This window comes from Zalophus californianus, chromosome X (genome assembly GCF_009762305.2).
Source record: "Zalophus californianus isolate mZalCal1 chromosome X, mZalCal1.pri.v2, whole genome shotgun sequence".
NCBI classification, from domain to species: Eukaryota; Metazoa; Chordata; class Mammalia; order Carnivora; family Otariidae; genus Zalophus; species Zalophus californianus.
In genome coordinates, this window is record NC_045612.1 from 99,783,892 (window position 1) to 99,810,245 (window position 26,354).

Below are 26,354 nucleotides of genomic sequence, written 5' to 3' on the forward strand. Positions count from 1 at the left end.
AAAAAATTGACAAACTTGTCATAAAATTCATAAGAAAATTCAAGGGACTAACAGTAGCCAAGGAAGATTAAAGTTGGAAGGCTCACACTTTCATATTTCAAACTTAAATACAAAGCTACCATAATCAAGATAGTGTGGTACTATTACAAAGATGAACCTATAGATCAAAGGAATTGAATTAAGATTGCAGAATGGACACTCGTATTTATAGTCAATTGATTTCTAACAAGAGTGCGAAGGCAATTCAATGGAACAGAGTAGTCTTTTCCAAAATTATTGCTGCAGTAATTGTATATACACATGTCAAAGAATGAAGTTGGACTGCTCCCTCATAACATACACAAAAATTAACTCAAAATGGGTTACAGATCTTTATGCAAGAGTTAAAGCTGTAGAAATCTTAGAAGAAATCAGAGAAATAAATCTTCTTGATCTTAGGTTAGGTAGAGCCTTCTCATGTGTGACACCAAAAACACAAAGAAATGGATAAAAGAAAGAAATGGATAAATTGGATTTTATGAAACTTAGACTTCTGTGGTTCAAAAGATACCATCAATAAAATGAAAAGACAACTCACAGAATGGGAAAAATATCTGCAAATCATATATCTGATAATAGACTTACATCTAGAATATATAAAGAACTTTTACAACCCAATAATAAAAAAGACAACAACAATAATAAAAAAAGACAAACCACCCACTTTAAAAAGAGAGCTAAAGTCTTAAATAGACATTTCTACAGAGAAGCTACACAAATGTCCTCCTAGCACATGAAAAGATGCTGAATATCATTAGCCATCAGGGAAATGCAAATCAAATACACAGTGAAATACCACTTCATATCTAACTAGGACAGACATAATCTAAAGACAGATAAGAAGTGTTGGCAAGGATATGGAAGAATTGGAACTTTCACATGCTGCCGTTAGGGAAGTAAAATGGTACAAACACTGGAAAACAAGCTGACAATACCTTAAAAGGTTAAACGTGGAGTTACTATATAACCCAGCAATTCCATTTCTAGAGATTTGGAAACATATGGTCACAAAAAGACCTTGTACACACATGTTCATATCAGCAATACTTACAATAGCCAAAAGGCATAAACAACCCAAATGTTTATCAACTGATGAATGGATAAACAAACTTTAATATAAAATTTAATATAAATTTTATATTAAATATAAATTAATAAAAATTTAATATAAAACAGAATCTTATTTGGCGATAAAAAGAATGAAATACTGATATATACTACAACAAGGATGAACCTTGAAAATATTATGCTAAATGAAACAAAACAGTCACAAAAGACTATTTATTGTATGATTCTATTTATATGAAATGTCCAGAATAGATAAATCTATAGGGACAGAAAGTGGATTACTGGTTTTCTAGGGCTAGGGGAGTTAGAGGAGAATGAAGAGTCACTGCTAATAGGTGGTATGGGGTTTCTTTTTGAAATATTATAAAATTGATGTGATGGTTACACAACTCGGTGAATATACTAAAAATACAGAATTGTACTCTTTCAATAGGTGAATTATGCAGTATGTGAATTATATCTCAATAAAGCTGTTACATTTTTTTAAAAAATTGCCTGTTTATCTACATATACTTATTGTGCTTTCTTGCCTTAAGGAGGTAGGATGGACCCCCACCCATTCAAAATTGGTTTGGTTATTAAGACTGATGATGTCACGTAGACCCCAAAAGAATTTGAAAAAGTTTATTACTTGCATATTGAGGTCTTCTGAAAGGGAGGGGTGAGTGAGCCTGTTTTATTTTTTGTTATTGTTGTTTGTTTTATTTTGTTTTTGTGATTAGAGGGTGGTACCAGGGTGAGGATTCCTGAGGTCTGCATTTTTTGAACTTTCTGCAGGTGCTCAGGAAGGGAGTAGATGGACTTTTTTAAAAAAATCAGTGCAAATGTGCAACAAAAGTTGAAAGGGGAAGTGTGGGGCCTGAAAACTATCAGCATTCAAATATAAATGGACTCTATTACATACACCAAAGTCTTATTGATGAAATTATGAGGCATTATAATTGGTTTTGGGATTTGGTAAGTTTAGCCCCCTCCTCCATAATATAATATTCTTTCAGAATTTTCTTATTATTCCGAATTCCTCATTTTTCTATATGTACTTTCACAGAAACCTGTTTACTTTCATAAAAATATTTTTATTTTAATTGGGTAGAATTTATAACTTAGGGAGTACTGGTGACTGTATTATGCTCGATATTTCTGTCCAAGAACATGATTGGTATTTCAATTTGTCACAGTCTAAATTTTATATCCTTCAAGAGTGTTTTAAAGACTTTTTTCATATGTTTAACACATTCCATGTTAATTCCAAAGAATTTTATTATTACTCTTTGTTTCAAATTATGTTTTATACTTTATTACCATTATAATTTATAACTGGCTATTTTTGTGTATACATTTTATTGATTTTTGTTGTTTATAGTGGTTTTTATTGTGTTGTTTTGTGTTCTACATATAATATATGCAAAGATTATTTCATCTCTGTCTTTCTAATTCTTAAAATTTTAATTTGTTTTTCATATTTAATTATAAGAAATAAGACCTCTATTTCTGCCAAATAGTAAGGTAATGGTGGGAATTTTGTAAAATGCCTTTTCACAATCTTTGGTAAGGGATTAATGTACTTAATTATAAAAATAAATTATAAAAACAATTACAAGGTCCATCCTTGCAAACCTGAAATAAGTGCATTTATTTGTGATACATTAGCATTTCTATTTCCATTGTATTTTATTTTTATATTGATAAGCAAAATATTTATATAATATTTATGTATAATTATATTTTTATCAATTTTTATTTACTTGCTTTATTAAGAACAATTATAGGTTTTTCTATTCTGTTCCCTTGAAGAGTTTTAATATCATTAATACTTTGTTTCTTTAAACGTATTGTGGAATTATCTTGTGCAATTCTCTTTACCTGTCTTGTTTTTTTGTTTTGTTTTGTTTTTTTTACCTGTCTTGTTTTTTAGGTGGAGTGAGAGTGTAGGTCTTTGATAGTTTTTACTATTTATTATGTAGAAATTGGTTTATTTCTCTTCTGGGGTCTACTTTGGCAATTTCTTTCAGAGTTATTTATGTGTTTAATTTATGTTCTAAAGTGGATTTGCTTACTTATGCAAATTAGTTTGTACTAATCTTGAAAATTCCTTTTGTTTTCATGCTTCTTTTTTCCTTTAAAAAATTTTTACATTACTGTTCCCCTTTTTTGTTGAGTAGCTTAGTCATATATCTCTTTCTCCTTTTCAAATCACTAGATTTAAAAATTATTATTAGCAGCCCCAGTAGCAACAGGCACATCTAACACCCAGATCTTGTTTTCTAATACCATTTTCCAATATAAGGAACCAGGGCTCCATGGTGAAATGTCTGACTCTAGGACTGGGGCAGGAAATATATATAAGCCTGGAACATCTTGTAGTGTTAGAAAGTAAGGAAGTTCTCAAAAGCAGACAAACCCACATTGATGACCTGGAGCCCTGTCTCCCTTTGAAATACAGTCGAAGAGTGTATGGTACAGCTGGAAAAATGTGAAGTTCAATGTAAATAAGTTATTATTGGATTATAAACCATGCATTAAATAAATATTCATGAGTAGTATTACTGATATAAATTATTCCATACATAAATGGGAAAGAAGAGACAAATCTCTCATGCAGAATTCCGAATAAATTATGTAGATACTTTACCCATAAGTAGATGGAGCATAACTCACCACATTTTAAGTGTGGACTGTGCATAGTGTCTTCCTTCCAAAGAGTATGGTATGGAAAGGGAAGAAAAGGAGAGTCATTTTATAGTGAAGAACTGACAGACACTACCTTAGCCAGGTTATTGAGGTCAACATGAATACTGGCAAGTCATGTTGATAATATGTACCTTTAATAAAATGACATTTTGCTTATATGGGCTTCCTCTCCTATATTAGTTAGGGTTCTCCAGAGAAACAAAACTAAGAGGCCACAATCCTCCCCACCCCGAACACACACATTTATTATAAGGAAATCGGTCACATGATTATGAAGGCTGACATGTCCCAAGACCTGTAGGGTGAGCTTGAAAGCTGGAGATCCAAAAGGGCTCTTGTGTAGTTCCAGTTTGAATCCAAAGGCTTGAGAACCAGGATAATTAAAATTGTTGTTTTAGTAAGAAGGGTGGCAGACTCAAGACCCAAGATGAACTGATTTTTTTCAGTTTGAGTCTGAAGGCAGGAAAAGCCAATATCCCATTTCTAAGGCAGACAGGAAGAATTCTCCCTTACTCAGGGAAGGGTCAGCCTTTTTGCTGTATTCAAGCCTTCAAATGATTAGATAAGGCCCATCCTCATTAGGGAGGACAATCTGCTTTATTCAGTCTGCCAATTCAAATATTAATCTCATCCTAAAACCTCCTCCCAGAAACACCCAGAATAATATCTGATTGAATATGTGGGCACCCCATGGATTAGTCATGTTGACATATAAAATTAACCATTACATCCCCCAAACCCACAATGCTAGTCTAATCACACACACACACACACACACACACACACACACACACACACACACACACTACTACAAATTTCCAATAGGTGGGCATCCCAGAAAACACCTGACCAGTACTCTTCAAAATAGTGCAGGTCATTAAAAACAAGGAAATTCAAAGATTAGAAACTGTCATGGCCAAGAGGAGCATAGGAAAATATGACAACTAAATGTAGTGTGGTATCCTGGATGGGAGGATATGGAACAGAGAAGGGACATTGGGCTATGGAACAGAGAAAGGACATTGAGTATTATGATTTCAATGTTTGTGTTGCCCTCCAATTCATATGTTGAAATTCTTACACTCAGTGTGATAGTGGTAGTTTACAGGGACTTTTGGGAAGTGATTAAGTCATGAGGGTTGAACCCTCAGGATGGGATTACTGTCCTGTAAGGAGAGACAAGAGAGAGATCTTAGTCTCTTCCTCTCCACCATGTGAGGATAGAACAAGAAGGTGTCCGTCTACAAACCAGGAAGAGGGCTCTCACTAGGAACTGAATCAGCCAACACCTTGATCTTAAACTTCCCACGATGGACTCTGAAAAACAAACTGAGGGTTCTAGAGGGGAGGGGGTGGGGGGATGGGTTAGCCTGGTGATGGGTATTAAAGAGGGCACATTCTGCGTGGAGCACCGGGTGTTATGCACAAACAATGAATCATGGAACGCTACATCAAAAACTAATGATGTAATGTATGGTGATTAACATAACAATAAAAATTAAAATAAGTAAAAAAAACCAGAACTATGAGAAATAGATGTTTGTTATTTAAGCCACCCAGTCTATGGCATTTTTTAATATCTGACTAAGGCATTAGGTGAAAAATAAGGAAATCTGAGTGAAGTATAGATTTTGGTTAAAATAATGTCAATATCGATTCATTAATTGTAACAAATGTAAGAAGTTAATAATGGGGGAAATTAGATGTTGTCTCAGTACTGTTTTCTCAAATTTCCTGTAAATGTAAAACTTTTAAAAATTTTAAAGTCCATTTAAAATTTTAAAATTGGGAGGAGACAGTTGAAAGGGGACTTTAAGCTAAATCTTCATCTCTCAATGAAGGAATCAACAAATACTTCTTAAAGATGATAAATTAAGAATATATTTTAGAATATTACAAGGACTACCAAAATATCTAAAAAAGAAATAATCAAAAGTAGTTTCTCTGAAGAGTGTGAGTGGAATTAGGTCTAGGAGTACCCTTCTCTAATGTTTCAAATTGAATTTATTTTTTGTATTACATAGTCACAAATCAAAAATGGGAGTTAGTAACAAAAAACAAAAATAGTTCTGCTTTTCTTTTCTTTTATACATCAGTTTCTTTTTTAAAAATATTTTCTTTATTTATTTGACAGAGAGAGAGATAGCATAAGCAAGGGGAGCAGCAGAGAGGGGGAGAGGGAGAAGTATACTCCCCACTGAGCAAGGAGCCTGATGTGGGGCTTGATCCCAGGACCCTGGAATCATGACCTGAACTGAAGGCAGATGCTTAACTGACTAAGCCACCCAGGTGCCCCTAGTATGGACATTTTAATAATATTAAGTTTTCTGATCCATGAATATGATGTCTTTCCATTAATTTTTGCCTACCATGATTTCTTTCAACAAAGTCTGGTATTTTTCATTGTAGATATTTCACTTCCTGGTTAAATGCTTTCCTATATATTTTACTGGTTTTTTAAAGTTTTTATTTAAATTCCAGTTAGTTAACATACTGTGTAATATTAGTTTCAGGTGTACAATATAGTGATTCAACACTTCCATACAACACCCGGTGTTCATCACAAAATTGTTTTTGATGCTATTGGGAATGGGATAGTTTTCTTTATTTCTTTTTCAGATGTCTCATTATTAGTGTATAGAAATACAACTGATTTCTATCTGTTTATTTTATATCCTGCAACTTTTTTGAATTTATTGATTAGTTGTTTCTGGTTGAGCCTTTGGGATTTCCTATATATAAAATCGTATCATCTGCAAATAATGACAGTTTTACTTTTTCCTTTCCAATTTTGATGCCTTTTATATCTTTGCCTTGCTTAATTGTCCTGGTTAGGACTTCTAGTACTGTTTTGAATAAGAGGGTGAGAGTGGGCATTCTTATCTTATTCCTGACCTTAGAGGAAAAGATTTTCACTGTTGAGTATAATGTTAGCTGTGGGTTTGTCATATATGGCCTTTAATACGTTGCGGTATGCTCCTTCTATACTCATTCTGTTGAGGTTTCTTTTTTTTTTTAAACTTTATTTATTTATTTGACAGAGAGAGACACAGCAAGAGAGGGAACACAAGCAGGGGGAGTGGGAGAGAGAGAAGCAAGCTCCCCGTGGAGCAGGGAGCCCGATGCGGGGCTCGATCCCAGGACCAATGGGATCATGACCCGAGCCAAAGGCAGACGCGGAACAACTGAGCCACCCAGGCACCCCGAGGTTTCTTTTCTTTTTTTTTTTTATCATGAATGGTGGTTGTATTTTGTCAGATGCTTTTTCTGATGATCATGTGATTTTTAGCTTTCATTCTATTAATGTGGCATATTATTTATTTGCATATATTTGAACCACCTTTGCATCCTGAGGATAAATCCCACTTTGTCATTGTGTAAAATCCTTTTAATGGGTTCTTGAAATTAATTTGAAATGGCAACTTATGCAGCCGTGATGCTGTTTCCATTATCTTTTTTTTAGTTGTTTTTATTTGATTATGTTATGTTAGTCACCATACAATACATCACTTAGTTTTTGATGTAGTGATCCACAATTCATTGTTTTCGTATAACACCCAGTGCTCCATGCAGTACGTGCCCTCCTTAATACCCATCACCGGGCTAACCCATTCCCCCCACCCGCCTCCCCTCTAAAACCCTCAGTTTGTTTCCCAGAGTCCATAGTCTCTCATGGTTCATCTCCCCCTCTGATTCCGCCCCCCTTCATTTTTCCCTTCCTTCTCCTAATGTCCTCCACGCTATTCCTTATGTTCCACAAATAAGTGAAACCATATGATAATGACTTTCTCTGCTTGACTTATTTCACTTAGCATAATCTCCTTCAGTCCCATCCATGTTGATATAAAAATTGGGTATTCATCCTTTCTGATGGCTGAGTAATATTCCATTGTATATATGGACCACATCTTCTTTATCCATTCGTCTGTTGAAGGGCATCTCAGTTCTTTCCACAGTTTGGCTATTGTGGACATTGCTGCTATGAACATTGGGGTACATATGGCCCTTCTTTTCACTACATCTGTGTCTTTGGGGTAAATACCCAGTAGTGAAATTGCTGGGTCATAGGGGGTAGCTCTATTTTTAAATTTTGGAGGAACCTCCACACTGTTTTCCAAAGTGGCTGTACCAACTTGCATTCCCACCAACGGTGTAAGAGGGTTCCCCTTTCTCCACAACCTCTCCAACATTTGTTGTTTCTTGCCTTGTCAATTTTTGCCATTCTAACTGGTGTAGGGTGGTATCTCAATGTGGTTTTGATTTGAATTTCCTTGATGGCTAATGATGATGAACAGTTTTTCATGTGTCTGTTAGCCATTTGTATGTCTTCTTTGGAGAAGTGTCTGTTCATGTCTTCTGCCCATTTTTTGACTTGATTATTTGTTTTTTGGGTGTTGAGTTTGAGAAGTTCTTTATAGATCTTGGATACCAGCCCTTTATCTGTAGTGTCATTTGCAAATATCTTCTCTCATTCTGTGGGTTGCCTCTTTGTTTTGTTGACTGTTTCCTTTGCTGTGCAGAAGCTTTTTATCTTGATGAAGTCCCAAAAGTTCATTTTTGCTTTTGTTTCACTAGCCTTTGGAGATGTATCTTGAAAGAAGTTGCTGTGGGCGATGTCAGAGAGGTTACTGCCTATGTTCTCCTCTAGGATTTTGATGGATTCCTGTCCCACATTGAGGTCTTTCACCCATTTTGAGTTTATCTTTGTGTAGGGTGTGTAGGGTGTTTCATTTGTTTCAAGATATTTTTTTATTTCTCTTTTGTTTGTTTCTTTGACCCATTGATTTTTCAGGAATATGTTATTTAATTTCCACATATTTGTGACTTTTTTCAGCTTTCCTCTTGTTGTTTTCTAGTTTCATACTGCAGTGGTCAGAAAAGATAGTTGGTATAATTTTAATCTTTTAAAATTTGCTAAGACTTGTTATGTGGCCTATCATCTGATTTATACTGGACAATGTTCTGTGCATGCTTGAGAAGAATATGTAGTCTGCTACTATTGGATGGAATGTCCTACATATTTTTTAAATAAATGTTTATATTAAATCTTAATAGCATTAACATATACTTTAATTCACATAAATAAATATTTTAATGACTTACTTTTCAAGTGTACTACACTCTTTGATTTAGTATATACAGAAGCATTTACAAAGAGGAGAGAGAAATCTCCAAACTTGTCAGGTTATATATATGTTATGTACAGCTTTTTGTAAGTCAAAAAAATTTTTTAGCATATGTGCTGCCGAAGCAAGCACGAGTCAAAAAAAAATTTTTAAAGAGGAGGCAGGAACATTTTTTTTTAAGATTTTATTTATTTATTGACAGAGAGAGAGAGTGAGAAACAGAGTACAAGCAGGGGGAGCTGCAGGCAGAGGGAGAGGGAGAAGCAGGCTTCCCGCTGAGCAGGGAGCCCGATGCGGGGCTCCATCCCAGGACCCTGGGATCACGACCTGAGCCGAAGGCAGACGCTTAACGACTGAGCCACCCAGGACCCCAAGAAGGAACATTTTAAAAGATTGGATTGCAATCTCTATAAATGGAATGAAGGTCACATTTTGCCATATATTTTTTAGTCAGGTTGCACCTCCGAATTTCCAATAAACAATATAACTTTATCAAGACTTGTATCTTTGTAAAATAGACATATGAATGTTATTCCCTGGCAAGAATGGTTACTGAAAATATTTGAGTAGTTATGGGCATAGCTTCTCGTGTCTAGGTTTGAATTTCAACACTGTCTCTTTGTAGTTTTATGATATTGGGCAAATTACTTTGTTGCTTCATTTTTAATTTTGGGAAGAAACAAAAACAATTTACATATATTATAGTTGTATTTGTGGAGATTAGATGAGATAATTTAAAAATTGCTTGGAACTCTGCATAGTTCAATAACTGTGAGCTATCGCTTTTATGTAGCTGTGCTTGATCAACCAAGGCATCCAGGAACTATCAGCAGTGGCCCAAATGAGTAACATGAAGTAACACTGCTATGCTACAGATGCAAGTGTGTCCATGATTCTGCTTCTCCTGCATAAAAGTATGGGTGTAAAATTATTCATTCAGGATACTTCATAGTTCCCTAAACTCTTCTCATTCAGGTATAACTTCTTCACCCCTCACCATGATACCATGTGCTTTTCTTCTAGAGAGTATCACATTATTCAGGTCCACGGAAAGAGTAGTTGCTGGCTTTATGCATGATGATCAGGTGGTGATCAGGAGATTCTAGAAATGTAAGATAAAGACCTGTCTGTATCCTTGCTGTAATAAGTCAGGAGGTTATTAAAAATACCAATATTAGATGGCTTAACACAATAAAAGTTTATTATTCATGGCAAGGTAGGATGTAGGCAGGATAATAATCCCCAAAATAGTGACTCAGGGATATTACTGAGAAAAAGAATTATTCCATAGTGATATTACAATATGCTACACTTTTTATACACAAATGCTAACATCCAGGATATTTCCTGTATACTTACTAGAAGAAATATGGGCCACAGTTAATGTTGAGCATATAAAAGATCTTTTCATTAATAAGTGGGAAGTTTTGGGGAGTATTAAATCTACCCTGTTCCCATTTCTTCATTCAAGCTAAATATTGGCTGTACAAAAACTAAAAATCTCTTACTTCTTGTTCTTCTAGCTATTTATGTTATCATTGACCTATGGAAAATAGTAGAGAACTATGAGAAGGATGGACTGGTAAAGCAGGATTTAGTTTCACAACTGATGCTATGGGCAAAATCAAACTCTAAACTGAATAATGAAATGAGTGTATTTACAAATCACTCATGTGTAAGTCTTGTTCTATTCACTAAATAACTTGCCATTTTACTTTTGATACATTTGGCAATTTTCTTTTTCTTTTTTGGAGGTAAGTGTAACTTTTTTACAGTGTTATATTAGTTTCAGGTGTACAGTATAGTGATTCAATAGTTCCATACATCACCTGGTGTTAACCATGGCAAGTGAATTCCTTAATCCTCTATGTAACCCAAACCCTACACCCCTCCCCTCTGGTAACCATCAGTTTGTTCTTTATAGTTCACAGTCTGTTTCCTGATCTCTCTTTCTTTTTCCTTTTGATCATTTGTATTATTTCTTAAATTCCATATATGAGTGAAATCATATGGTATCTGTCTTTCTCTGACTGATTTATTTTGCTTAGCATTATACTCTCTTGCTTCATCCATGTTTTTGTAAATGGCAAGATTTTCATTCCTTTTTATAGCTGAGTAATATCTCATTGTATATATATACACCACATTTTTATCCATTCATCAATTGATGGATACTTGGGCTGCTTCCATATCTTGCCTACTGTAAATAATGCTGCTATAAAGATTGGGGTGCATGTATCCCTTTGAATTAGTGTTTTTGTATTCTTTGGGTAAAGACCTAGTACTGTGATTACTGGATTGTAGGGTAGTTCTATTTTTAACTTATTGAGGAGTATCCATATTGTATTCCACTGTGGCTGCACCAGTTTGCATTACCACTGACAATGCACTAGTGTTCCTTTATTTACACATTCTCGCCCACACCTGTTGTTTCTTGTGTTGTTGATTTTAGCCATTCTGAGAGGTGTGGGGTGATATCTCTTTGTAGTTTTGATTTGTATTTCCCTGATGGTAAGGATGATGAACATATTTTTGTGTGTCCGTTAGCCATCTGGATGTCTTCTTTGGAGAAATGTCTGTTCATGTCCTCTTCCCAGTTTTTAATTGGATTATTTGTTTTTTGAGTGTTGACTTGTTTAATTTTATATATTTTAGATACTAACTCTTTATCAGATAGGTCATTCCCAAATATCTTCTCCCATTCTGTATGTTGCCTTTTAGTTTTGTTGATTGTTTCCTTGACTTTGAAGATTTTTTTTTTTTTTTTTTTTTAGTTTCAGTGCAGGATTTAGTGATTCAACACTTACATACAACACCCAATGCTCATCACAGTGCACTTCTTAATTGCCATCACCTATTTAACCAATGTCCCTACCCAACTCCCCTCTGGTAGCCATCAGTTTATGCTCTCTAGTTTAGAGTCTGTTTCTTGGCTTGTCTCTTTCTTCTCTTTTTTCCCCTATTCTCATTTGTTTCTTAAATTCTGCAGATGACTGAAATCATATAGTATTTGTCTTTCTCTGACTGACTTATTTCACTTAGCATAATACTCTCTAGCTCCGTACATGTCATTGCAAATGGGAAGATTTCATTCCTTTTAGTCGCTGAGAAATATTCCATTGTGTGTGTGTGTGTGTGTGTGTGTGTGTGTATGTGTGTGTGTATATATATATATATATAATACCACATCATTTTCATGTGTTCATCAGTCGAGGGACATTTGGGCTCTTTCCATAATTTGGCTATTGCAGATAATGCGGCTATAAACATTGGGGTGTATGTATCCCTTAGAATTAGTATTTTTGTATTCTTTGGGTAAATACCTAGCAGTGCAATTGCTGAATCATAAGGTAGTTCTATTTTTAAAATTTTTGAGGAACCTCCACACTGTTTTCCAGAGTGGCTGCACCAGTTTTCATTCCCAACAATGCAGGAGGTTTCCCCTTTCTCCACATCCTTGCCAACACCTGTTGTTTCTTGTGTTGTTGATTTTAGCTATTCTGACAGGTGTGAGGTGATATCTCATTGTAGTGTTGATTTGTATGTGCCTGATGGTAAGTAATGATGAGCATCTTTTCATGTGTCTGTTCGCCATCTGTATGTCTTTGGAAAAATGTGTATCCATGTCTTCTCCCCAATTTTAATTAGATTATTTGCTTTAAGGGGGTTGAGCTTGATAAGTTTTTGATATACTTTGAATACTGACCCTTTATCAGATATGTCATTTGCAGATATCTTCTCCCATTCCATAGGGTGCCTTTTAGTTTTGTGGATTGTTTCCTTCACTGTGCAGAAGCTTTTTATTTTGATGAAGTCCCAATAGTTTATTTTTGCTTTTGTCTCCCTTGCCTCTGGAGAAGTATCTAGTAAGTACTTGCTATGGACAGTGTCAAAGAGGTTACTGCCTGTGTTCTCCTCTAGGATTTTTTTTTTTTTAGAAGGCTCCTAGGCTTGGATGCCACACCAACCAGCAGCTGAGGGGAGACACAGGCAATGGGTGAGGACGAGGAGCATGTCTGAGGTGGCTGGGTGGTTGGGGAGATACGACATGGTGAGTGGCAAGGCAGAGACTGGCTTAGGCAACATGCGTGGGTTTGGATTGGGTCACTGGCTGGGTGGGCCTGCAGGAAGGCATCCAATGTAGGGGCAGGTAGGTTTGGGGCAGGCAGGCAGCGGCGCTCACTAGGGGCTGTGGTCCTGGTAGTTGTGGATGTTGACCGTAGCTGTGATGCCACAGATAATGAGTGGGATCCCTCTTGTGATCAGATAGAACCGGAGCATGGGGCGGGGCATGGAGGGGGCACTCTCCAGGTGAGCTCCTTGTGGAGGACTAGGGCCTTCACACCCATCCAGAGATGTGTGGACAATGAAGAGTAGTGCAGAGTGATGCCCACAGCCTGGCAGACCATGTGGTAGTTGGTGGGTGTGATGCCTCCTGCAAAGATGGCAGAAGTCATGGCCATGTGGAAGCACAGGTTCAGGAGCATGTGCCAGCCCTTCCGGGACACATGGATGGAGCTGCAGCTGAAGATGTAGGTGATGACGGTGGAGAAGAGGCAGAGCAGCAGCAGGGCCATGCAGGGGTACACGACAGGATGCAGTCCTGCCCCAGAGCCTCCACCTTCCTGGGGAAGGCACTCAGCTCCACGAGCACGGCCACGTTGCCCAAGTGCCGGCAGTGCAAGGAGCTGACATTGGGCTGACTGGAGTGGAGCTGGCAGCCCTGGAGCTCCAACCCCCGAGGCCCCCCAGCCCATCCTGGCTCCACCAAGCTGCCACAAGTTCAGCCCCCTCAGCCCAGTGCCGAAGCGAAATCGCCACTGCCTCGGTCAGGTTGCCCACACCATGGCCACTGGTTCCGGCAAAGATGACGGGGGTGGCCACAGCTATGCCTGGCACTCCTGCCTCCCTTCCCTGGAAGGCTGTGCAGGTCAGCCCCATGTAGCTGTGTGGCTTGATGAGGTAGGCCTCCGATGCCATGTTCCTTGAGTTCACAGAGATGTGCTGGGCATGGGGGCTGAGGGCACCCCCCCATGCGCTCCAGGGCACCCACGATGCCACTGCAGGCCTTGTCCTTGCACTGGGCCAGCCACAGCGGGTGCTCATCCACCAGCATCAGGTTGCTGGCCATGTCCACCATCACCTTCTCCTCTAGGATTTTATGGATTCTTGTGTCCCATTTAGGTCTTTGATCCATTTTGAATTTATTTTTGTGTATGGCATAAGAGAGTGGTCCAGTTTTATTGTTTTGCATGTGGCTGTCCAGTTTCCCAACACCATATGTTGAAGAGACTGTCATTTTTCCCCACTGGATATTCTTCCCTGCTTTGTCAGAGATTAACTGGCCATATAGCTCTGGGTTCATTTCTGGGTTTTCTATTCTGTTCTATTGATCTATGTGTCTATTTCTGTTCGCTTTTGATTACTGCAGCTTTGTAATATACCTTGAAGTCGGAATTGTGATGCCTCCAGCTTTGCTTCTCTTTTTCAAAGTTGCTTTGGCTATTTGGGGTCTTCTGTGGTTCTCCACAGATTTTAGGATTGCTTGTTTTAGCTCTGTGAAAAATACCATTGATATTTTGGTAGGGATTCCATTAAATGTGCAGATTGCTTTGATTAGTATAGACATTTTAACAAAATTTTTCTTCCAATCTATGAGCATGGAATGTCTTTCCATTTCTTTCCTGTTCAATTTTTTTCATTAGTGTCTTATAATTTTCAGAGAACAGGTCTTTCACCTCTTTAGTTAGGTTTATTCCTAGGTATCTTATTGTTGTTGGTGCAGTTATAAATGGGATACATTCCTTAATTTCTCTTTCTGCTGCATCACTATTGGTGTACAGAAAGGCAACAGATTTATGTATGTTTACTTTGTATCCTGCGATTTTACCTAATTTGTTTATCAGTTCTAGCAGTTTTTTTGGTGGGACCTTTTGGCTTTTCTATATATATACCATGTCATCTGCAAATAGCAAAAGTTTGACTTCTTTCTTGCCAATTTGAATGCCTTTTATTTATATTTGTTGTCTGATTTCTTTTTTTAAAAGTTTTAATTAATTTATTTATTTGGCAGAGAGAGAGCAGGAGAGCACAAGCAGTGGGAGCGGCTGACAGAGAGGGAGAGACAGGCCCCCTGTTGAGCAGGGAGCCTGATACGGGGCTCGATCCCAGGACCCTGGGGTCATGACCTGAGCCCAAGGCAGTCTCTTAACCAACTGAGCCACCCAGGCGCCCCTTTCTTGTCTGATTTCTATGGCTAGCATTTCAAGTACTATTTTGACCAAAAGTGGTAAGAGTGGACAGCCTTGTCTTGTGCCTAACCTTAGGGGTAAGGCTCTGTTTTCCCCTTTTAAGATGATGTGAGCTTTGCATTTTTCATATATGGCCTTTATTATGTTGAAGTATGTTACCTCTAACCCTACTTTGTTGAGGCTTTTTCTCATGAAAGGATGCTGTAGTTTGTCAAATATTTTTTTCTGCATCTATTGACATGATCATATGGTTCTTATCCTTTCTCTTATTGTTGTGATGTGTCACATTGATTAATTTGCAAAGACTGAACCACCCTTGTAGCCCAGGAATAAATTCCACTTGATCATTGTGAATGATTTTTTTAATGTATTGTTGGATTTGGTTTGCTAGTATTTTGTTGAGAATTTCCACATCTGTGTTCATCAGAGATATTGGCGTGTAGGTCTTTTGTGTGTGTGTGTTTGTGTGTATACGTGTTTATCTGGTTTTGGAATCAAGGTAATGCTGGCCTCATAGAATGTATTTGGAAATTTTCCTTCCTTTTCTATTTTTTTTGGAATAGTTTGAGAAGAATAGGTATTAACTCTTGTTTAACTGCTTGGTAGAATTCGCCTGTAATGCCTTCTGCTCCTCGGCTTTTGTTTTTTGATTACTGTTTCAAATTATTTTTTTGCTTATTATCAGTCTGTTTAAATTTTCTATTTCATCCTGTTTCAGTTTGGTAATTTATATGGTTCTAGGAATTTATCCATTTCTTTTAGGTTGTCCAACTTTTTGGCATATAGTTTTTCATAATATTCTCTTATAATTATTTGTATTTCTGTCGTATTGTTTGTGATTTCTCCTCTCTCATTTGTGATTTTATTTGGGTTCTTTCTCTATTCTTTTTGATAAGTGTGATGAGCAGCTTATCAATTTTATTGATTTTCTTCAAAGAACCATCTCCTGATTTCATCAATCTGTTCTATTGGGGTTTTTTAGTTTCTATCTCATTTACTTCTCTTCTAATATTTTTATTTTCTTCCTTCTACTGACTTTAGGTTTTGTTTCGTTTTGTTTTGTTTTGTTTTCTGGTTCCTTTAGGTATAAGGTTAAGTTCTTTATTTGAGATTTTTCCTGCTTCTTGAGTTAGGCCTGTATTTCTATAAAATGCCCTCTTTAAACTGCTTTTGTTGCATCCCAGAGGTTTTGGACCATTGTGTTTTCATTTTCATTTGTGTCCATGTTTTTTAAAATTTCTTCTTTGATTTCCAGTTTGACCCATTCATTCTTTAGTAGTATGTTATTTAACATCCATGTATTTGTAGTCCTTCCTGATTTTTTTTCTTGTGGCTGACTTCTAGCTTCATAGTATTGTGTTCAGAAAAGATGCATGGTATTACTTCAGCCTTCTTGAATTTGTTGAGGATGATTTTGTGGACTAATATGTGACCTGTTCTGGAGAATGTTCTGCATGTATTTGAAAAGAATGTGTATTATACTGTTTTAGGATGGAATGCTCTGAATATATCTGTTAAATCCTTCTGGTCTGGTGTGTCATTCAAAGCCATTGTTTCCTTATTGATTTCTGTTTAGATGATCTCTCCATTGATGCAAGTGGGATGTTAAGGTCCCTTATTATTATTGTATTATTTTCAATTAGTTCCTTTATGTTTGTTATTAACCGTTTTATGTTTTTGGGTGCTCCTATGTTGGTTGCATAAATATTTATAATTGCTATATTTTCTTGTTGGATTGTCCTCTTTATTGTGATATAATGTCCTTCTTTGTCTTTTCTTACAGTCTTTGGTTTAAAGTCTAGCTTGTCCAAAATAATAATCGATACTCTGATTTTCTTTTCAAATCCATTGTCATGATAGATAGTTCTCCATCCCCTCACTTTCAATCTACATGTGTGTTTAGGTCTAAAATGAGTCTCTTGTAGGCAGCATATAGATGAGTCTTGTTTTTTTACCCATTTTGTCATCCTGTGTCTTTTGGTTGGTGCATTTAGCCCATTACATTCAAGGTAATAGATGTGTATTTATTGCCATTTTATTACTTCTTTTGTGATTGTTTCTGAAGATTTTCTCTGATCTTTTCTTGTCTTTCTTTCATGTTTTGCTGATTTTCTTTAGAGTTATATTTGGATTTCTTTCCCTTTATTCTTTGTATGCTTATTAGTGATTTTGATATGTAGTTACCATGAGGTTTATATATAATCTCTTTTGCATATAGCAGGCTATATTAAGTTGATGGTCATTTAAGTTTGAAGCCATCCTTTCCTCCACTCCTTCCCACATTTTAGACATATGTTATTATATTTTATATGCTTTTATGACTGATTTTTTACAGAAATACTCATTTTTACTGCTTTTGTGTTTACTACTTTTATACTGTTACTTTGGTCTCTCCTTTCCACTCAATGGGTCCCCTTTAAAATTTCTTGCAGAGCTGTTTTAGTGATCATGAACTTCTTCAGTTTGTATATTTATTTATTTATTTTTGTCTGGAAAACTCTGTCTCTCCTATGCTGAATGATAGCCTTGCTGGATAGAGTACTCTTGGCTGCATATTTTTCCCACTCAGCACTTTGAGTATATCATGCCACTCTCCTCTGGCTTGCCAAGTTTCTGTTGAAATATCTTTTTTTTTTTCTTTGCTAGCCTTAGGGGTTTTCCCTTGTGTGTTACTGTCTTCTTTTGTCTTGCTTCTTTTAAGACTTTTTTTAATCACTATATTTTTGCAAGTTTAAGTACAATATGTCTTGGTGTGGATCTGCTTTTGTTGATTTTGATGGGAGTTCTGTGTGTCTCCTAGATCTGGATGTATGTTTCCTCCCCAGATTAGGGAAGTTTTCAGCTATGATTTCCTAAAATAAGTTTTCAGTCCCCTTTTCTCTTCTTCTTTTGGGACTTCTATAATACAAATATTAATACCTTTGATGGAGTGAGTGATATCCCTAGGTCTATTCTCAATTTGAATCATTTTTTCTCTCTTTTGTTCAGCTTGATTACTTTCCATTACTCTGTGTTCTAGGATACTAATTTGTTCCTCTGCTTCTTCCATCATGCTATTCATTCCGTCAAGTGTGCTTTGTTTCTCATTTTGTTTACTGAGCCCTTTCACATTTTGTTTACTGAGCCCTTTGTTTACTGAACAACTATGTTGTTCCTTATCTCTGTGTTAAGGGTCTCACTCATGTCTTCCCCTCTTTTCCCAAGCCCTGTGAGTATCCTTATGATCATTGCTTTAAATTCTCTATCAGGCATGTTATTAATATTTTTTTTTTGTTTAGATGTCTGGCTATATCCTTATACTCTTCATTTGTGATAAATTTCTCTGTCTCCTCAGTTTATCTGCCTCTCTGTGTCTGTTTCTCTGTGTTAACAAAGTCAGCTATGTCTTCTGGTCTTGAATGTGGTGACTTTATGAAGAAGAGGTCCTGGAGTGCCCTGTAGTGCAATGTCCCCTATTCACCAGAGTCTGGCACTTCAGGAGAGTACCCTGTGTATTTTTTTACGCTCTGCTGTTGTGTCTGAGTCACTTTTCCTTTCAGTACAGTCATCTGCAGTGACTCTCTGCCTGGTGGTGGGGGGGGTATGATTGCCCTCTGTGGTGTTAGTGGGACCCAGGCAGGCCAGCTCTGTGGGTGGTGTGCCCACTCGGGAACTGGGAGCAGGTTGGCAGTGTTAGTAAAATTTGTTTTGGGACACTAGTCCTATGCTGGATCCCCTGAATTTCTGCAGCAGCTGGGGGTGTGAAGCTTGGCACCATGCATGATGTTGTTTTGGTGTGGCTGGACTGTGCTGGGCTTGGTATGCAAAGGTGGCCCAGGTGCACAGTTGGGCTGAGGGACGTAGGTGGGCACTATGTGCTGCAGCAGCTGTGCATTCAGTGGCTGGCTGGGGCACATGCACAGCTTTAAGATTTGCCCTAGGCCCTGGGCCAAAGCTACAAGTGTCTGTGCAGCCCTGCCTCTGACAGGTGGCTCTGTGTTTATGCTTGGAGGTGGGGGAGGAAAATGCAGGCTGCCAGCTCCCTTGTTTTCACAGAAGTCCCTCAACATGCTCTGAAATCAGTATGAACAAATCTGTCTCCTGTTTGCCCACCATTGTACACATTGCCTTTTTCATGTTGCCTCTCTACACAGGTTGCTGTCTCTTTAAGGGCGGTGACCTCGCTGAGTCTGCTGACTTTTGAAGCTCCAGGCCCCAAATCCCACTGGTTTGAAAAACTCATGGAATTCAGCCCGTCTGGTTTTTAAAGCCAGACTTTATGGAGATTAGTCTTCCATATGTGTGCTCCGTGGTGCGAGGGCCTGTTTCTCTGCCTTCTCCCTGCACACAGCTCCCTCCCTCCTGGGGAAGCCTTCCTCTGCCTTTCTGACCTTCCTAAACTTCCAGATGCAGCTTCTTCTCTATATTTAGTTGTGGAGTTTGTTCTGCCAGTCTTTGGATTGCTCTCTGGGTTACTGACTTGGATGTGGATGATATCTAGTTTAAACATGGGATGGGGTGAGCTGTTCAGGGTCCTCCTAGTCCACCATCTTCCTAAGTGCCTGGCAATTTTCAATGTCTTTGGTGGCAAATTTAACATTTGCCCTGATCAGTATAGAATTCTATGTATCATCTGCATTGAAATATATTATTTTTCTGGTGGCTTTTTATTAAATATGTATGTACAGAACTAATTGTAGTGTTCTGGAATACTTATTGGTTAACCATATCCATTTAAAATATTAATTCTAGCACCAGCACTTCAGTTACATATTTCTTGTGAATTTTCAAACCAATTTTATAAATTCAATCAATCAGTCAAGTTGACTAAATTGCTTCTCCAAGTGAATATTAACTGACCTCTGACTGATAGATAATATGTTGTTATTTGAGTTGGCATAAAGAGGAAATAGACTTCGGCAAAGCTTTCAATGATGAGTAAGATTTGTTTATGTAAAGAGGAAAAGGGTTATTTCAGGAGGAAGGTGAAAATGAGCAGTGGTATATTTTGGGATTCCTTAGGCAGCAAGCATCTTAAAAGACTATAATGGAAGATGAGGCTGGAAATCTAGATTAAGTCAAGACTAAGGAGGGCTTTTGAATATCACATGAAGAATTTTCAGCTATGTGTTTTAGGTGTTTCAGGAAGATTACTTTTTAATCAATGTGCAAGATGAAATGGCTGGGAGGAGGCTGGAGGCAGGAAAACCAATTGGGAGGTTGTATTAATTTAGGCTGAAATGTTATGTACCCTAATTGGGTAGAGGCAGAGAAAATGGAACAATAAATTCAAGAGATATTAGAAAACTGATGAGGCCCTTGTCAGGGTGTATTATATCTATGTAAAAGATATTTATTGGCTTTCAAATTTACAAAACATGTCCACATATAAGAAAAGCCAAAGAAGGGGCGCCTGGGTGGCTCAGTCATTAAGCATCTGCCTTCGGCTCAGGTCATGATCCCAGGGTCCTGGGATCAAGCCCCGCATCACGCTCCCTGATCAACCGGAAGCCTGCTTCTCCCTCTCCCACTCCCTCTGCTTGTGTTCCCTCTCTCACTGTGTCTCTCTGTCAAATACATAAATAAAATCTTTAGAAAATAGTATTAAAAAAAGAAAAGCCAAAGAGGAATTTTGAGTTTTAATCCTGAGTAAACAGAATAATGATGGAGTCTATAATGGAATCTGTCTCTCTCCCTGTCTCCCCTCTCTTTTTGTTTCCACCCACCCCCCTCTCTCTCTGCCATGACAGAAGCATGTTTCTGTTAAGGGCTAGATTTTAGATAATTCGAATTCAAGTGATAGGAAGACAATCATGTTGAGCAATTTAATCTCTATAAGAGATATATATGACTGCAGGTATGAGTATCCAGAGCTGGAATTATAATTTTGTGAGTAACATGTAAAAATGTGGAAGTTGATTATATTCATTGCTGCTTCAACTAGATAGTATACAAGTAGTTTTGGTGGGGACTTAGTTTCCATGATTTCCACATTTTTATAACTATCTGTATACTATAGCTCACTTGATTATTTTCACTTAAAAGAATTTGGATGATAGAAAAATTACCTATGTTTACTGATATTACATATGTAGTTAACCACAAAGCACAGATTTCTAAGCTCGCAAAATAACAAGTACTCCTGCCTAAAGCTTAAACTAAAATGAATCTATATTTATTTAAAGAAGAGAGTTCATTATGAAAACTTCATGAAATTTTGAGAAGGCTTACTATGACTTTTATCAAAATATTAAAAGTTTATCATTGCCCGAGTCACCTTTTGATTTTTCAAAATATGACGGTAACTTTAAATAATGACCCAGCAAGCTTTCTGGTTCAGTTCCGTTAGTATTTTGATTATTTCATGCCTGCCTGTTACCAACTCTCAGGATTTTTAGTGCAGTAAAAGCATTGCTTTGATGGTAATCCACCAGTTTGCCATTTCTCTTTCTAGTATTATGTCTAGTTTAAATTACAAATGATTCTTTAGTATTTACATAATATAGCACATATTTCAGTCATGTTGATGTATATCTCAAAATTATTTCCCTAGTTATGACATTTGTATTATTCCTATTGCCCTGGTTAATACAAAGATATGAAATATGTGTGTATGTTGTTATCAATGCAAATATACTGAGACAATTGAAAAATTGCATTGAAACCCAAAGTTCCCTTCATTTAATTTGTGAATTACAACCGTCTCCAAAATGCTGTCCAATGTCAATTCTTTGAATAGAATTGTTTATACTATCTAAAATAAGATTAACAAATAATTTCCTTTTTCATATGCTAAGGCAAAGGAGTAGTTTTATACAAAGACATGCTACAGTACCAAACTGGAGTCTTCTCTTTTATTTGTTCCGATTTATGTCTAATACTTAATGCATCAATGCTGTCCGTCTCCTTTCAGAAGCCTCTTTAATTTCATTCACCATTACAGTGATTCATTATCCTTGTCTTCTTGTCTCCTCTGACCTGATGCTTTCTTTATTGTATATTCCTATAATAGTTTTCTTCAAGTACCACTTCTAATTCCTGGCCATTAATGAGTCTGTCTGAATTTCAGATTTCTAAATCTGCCTTTCCTCATCAATTCTATGAGTTTCTAGTTACCTTTCTTTGCTAATTTGAAGTTGATGACTATATATTTCCCTTTATGTTTGCCTTCTCATCGTAGCTCAGTAGTCATAAACATTTGACAAGGGAGACCCACTGGGTACTGAGCGCAATTCATACAAAGAGAAGTTTATACTCTAGAGTTAATATTTAGCTGAATTTTTAAACCTCAGAACTATTGATATTTTGGATTGGCTAATTGTTGTTGGGGACTGTCCTGTACACTGTAGAACATTTACCAGCATTCATGCCTTCTACCCACTTAATGCCATTAACAGTCCCCCCCCATTTGTGACAACCAAAAATGTCTCCAAATAATGCCAATATACCAAAGGGGCCAAATCACTCACATTTGGGAACTGTGGATCTATAGGATCACTTGGGAGATCGATTTGTATTGAATTGAGAACATTTTTTGAACTCACAACTACATTTTTAAGTCTTTAAATATTTAGTGTTGCTGTTGGCACATTCTCCTTCTTCTATGAGATGTAGCTCATGATGGCTTTTCAATAACCTTTCATCCCTGGTTCCTTAAATAACTGTTGTCCTATTCAATCCTTTCTATTGAGATCCAATGTAAACAAGGTTTAATCTCTATATGAAGTTTAGGAATCTCTAGGATATGAAAGACACATGAAACTTGATATGATTAGGTATGCTGCTGTATTATGGGAACAATATTGGAAGAGGAATTTAGGACTTTGTATAGTGACTAGAAAGCTGAATTTGATCATTGACAAAAGGGACTGTTGTTGAGCAACAATCCCAAGATGGCTGATTTTAAGGACTAGGAATGTTTACCCTGAACCAAAGCAAAATCAAGATATTTGCATCTAGAATTCTGTTATTATTCTGGTGAGGGTATAAATTTATACCACATTTCTAGAAAGAAACTAAGTTAATATACATTGAGTGACTCTAAGAATATTGATATATTCTTAACAAGTAATTACATTTTAATCATCTATACATAACTAGTCACTTACATCTCCTGATTAGACCTTTCTTTTCAGCTCTAGTCACATACATCTAACTGCATACTTCATATCTCCTTTTAAGTACTTCAGTGCATCTAACAATCACAAAATGGAATTTTAAATTTGTAGTATTCTCCCCATCACTTGCCTTTCTGCCTCCCTCTCTAAGCTTATCTTAAACCACTCTCTCCCTTGCTCACTGTCATGGTTTTAAAAAAATGGCCAACAACTCTTTGACATTCTGTGTCCATTCCCCCTTGAATTTGGGTGTGCTTGTGATTTCTTCAGTCAATAAGGTAATGCTATGTGACCTTTGATGCTGGAATAGAAAAGGCTATGAAACTTGGGATGTTTGCTCTTTGGGGGCTTTCTCAGGACTTTCCATCTCAGAAGCTATTTGTGTGCTTTTTAGAAAACTCAAATCTACAAGGAGAGATTAGATGTTGGTGGTTTGGTTGCTAGTTACAGCTGAATACAGCTTTCAGACTATTCAGTCCAGTCATCAGATGTGTGAGTAAAAAGGGTCCAGATATTTCCAGCTCCCAGTCAACTGAATCACTCCAAATTCACTGCTTCTTTTCAGCTAAGGCCTCAGATAAATTATTTCTACTGTGCTCAGTCTGAATTTCTTACCTATAGAATCCATGAGAATAATATGGTTGTTGTTTTATGCTACTAAATTTGGCCTGATTTGTTGTGCAACAATAGTAGCTACAATACTTAATAGCATTATTTTAGTTTCAAAAGGTACTTGAGCTCTCTTTTACCTTAGAGCCCATGGTAGATGTAGTTGTCTGGGCATCCATTCCTCAGCTGCTGTAAATGCTGGGTCACAGCTGCCTTTTTTCTTTGGAAAATAAACCTGGCTGACAGAAGCTGTCTTGCCTGGGAACCTACATGTCTGCTACCCCTGCAATGCAACAATAAGCCAATGAATGATACACTGTTATACAGGTACAAATGGTCAGCCCCTATTGTTAGGGAGCAGAGAACTTTACAGTATGGTTTGTACTCTAGAGCCCTTCCCCTATGGATCAGGCCAAAGCTAGACTTTACCTGAGAGTACATCCTCACTTAGCTTTTGCTCCTTTGCTATTCTGCTTCCTCCCTCTCCTCCATCTCCTAAAGGTTTTTCCCTAAAGAACAGTTGCTCAATATACTGTGTTCCTCCAAATATCCATCTTCTCCAGAACCTGAAGTAAAATGGAGCCTCTGCACATGAGCTCTTTCAGATGAAATGTCCTGTCTCAGGTTTTTGTGTGGCTGGCTCTTTACTATGCTTCATGTCTCAGCTTAATTTTCATTTCCTAAAACAGGAAGAATCCTTTCAATAGATACAGAAAAAGCACTTGACAAAGTACAACGTCCATTTATGATAAAAAAACCCACAACAAAGCAGGGTTAGAGGTAACAGACCTCAGCATAATAAAGGCCATGTGTGAAAAACCTACAGCTAACAATATCCTCAATGGGAAATAACTGAGAGATTTTACTCTATGGTCAGGAACAAGACAGGGATATCCACTCTTTTTTGAAAAGATGCATTTATTTATTAGAGAGAGAGATAATGTGTATGCACAAGTGGGAGGAAGGGCAGAGGGAGAGAATCTTCAAACAGACTCTGGGTTGAGCATGGAGCCCGACTCAAGGCTCCATCTCATGACCCATGAGATCATGACCTGAGCCAAAGCCAAGAGTTGGACCCTTAACTGACTGGCCACCCAGGTGCCCCAGGGATATCCACTCTTAACCACTGTATTTAACATAGTACTGGAAGCCCTAGCCTCCATAATCAGGCAACAAAAAGAGATAAAAGGCACCCAAATGGGCAAGGAAGAAGTCAAACTTTCACTATTAGCAGATGACATGATACTCTATATAGAAAACCTGAAGGGTTCCACCAAAAAAATTGCTAGAACTGATACATAAATTCAGTAAAGTCACAGGATACAAAATCAACATACAGCAATCTGTTGCATTTCAAGGTGCCTGGGTGGCCCACTCAATTAAGGGTCTGACTCTTGATTTCAGCTCAGGTCATGATCTCAGGGTCATGAGACTGGGCCCCACCTCAGGCTGCACACTCAGTGGGGTGTGTGCTTGAGATTCTCTCCCTATCCCTCTGCCCCTGCCTCCCTGCACTCTCTCTGTGTCTTTAAAACAAATAAATGAATCTTTGAAAAAAAGGAGAAATCTGTTGCATTTCTGTATACCAATAATGAAGCAGCAGAAAGAGAAATCAAGGAATCAATCCCATTTATAATTGCACTAAAACCAATAAGATACCTAGGAATAAACCTAAGCAAATAGATAAAAGATCTATACTCTGAAAACTATAGAACACTTACGTAAGAAATTGAAGATGACACAAAGAAATGGAGACATTCCATGCTCATGGATTGGAAGAACAAATATTGTTAAAATGTCTATACTACCCAAAGCAATCTACACATTTAATGCAATCCCTATCAAAATACCAACAGTGGTTTTCACAGAGCCAGAACAAACAATCCTACAATTTGTGTGGAAGCACAAAAACAACCTGGATAGCCAAAGCAACCTTGAAAAAGAAAAGCAAAGCTGGAGGCATCACAGTTCTGTACTTCAAGGTATTTTACAAAGCTATAGTGATCAAAAGAGTATGGTATTGGCACAGAAATAGACACATAGACCAATAGAACAGAATAGAAAACCCAGAAATAAACCCACAACTATATGTTCAATTAATCTTTGACAAATCTAGAAAGAATATCCAATGGAAAAAAAAGACAGTCTCTTGAACAAAAGGTGTTGGGAAACTGGACAGCAACATGCAAAACAATAAAACTGGACCACTTTCTTATGCCATACACAAAAATAAATTCAAAATGGATCAAAGACCTAAATGGGAGATAAGAATCCATAAAATCCTAGAGGAGAATACAGGCAGTAACCTCTTTGACACTGTCCGTAGCAAGTACCTACTAGATATTTCTCCAGAGGCAAGGGAGACAAAAGCAAAAATAAACTATTGGGACTTTATCAAAATAAAAAAACTTCTGCACAGTGAAGGAAACAATCAACAAAACTAAAAGGCAACCCACAGATTCAGAAAAGGTATT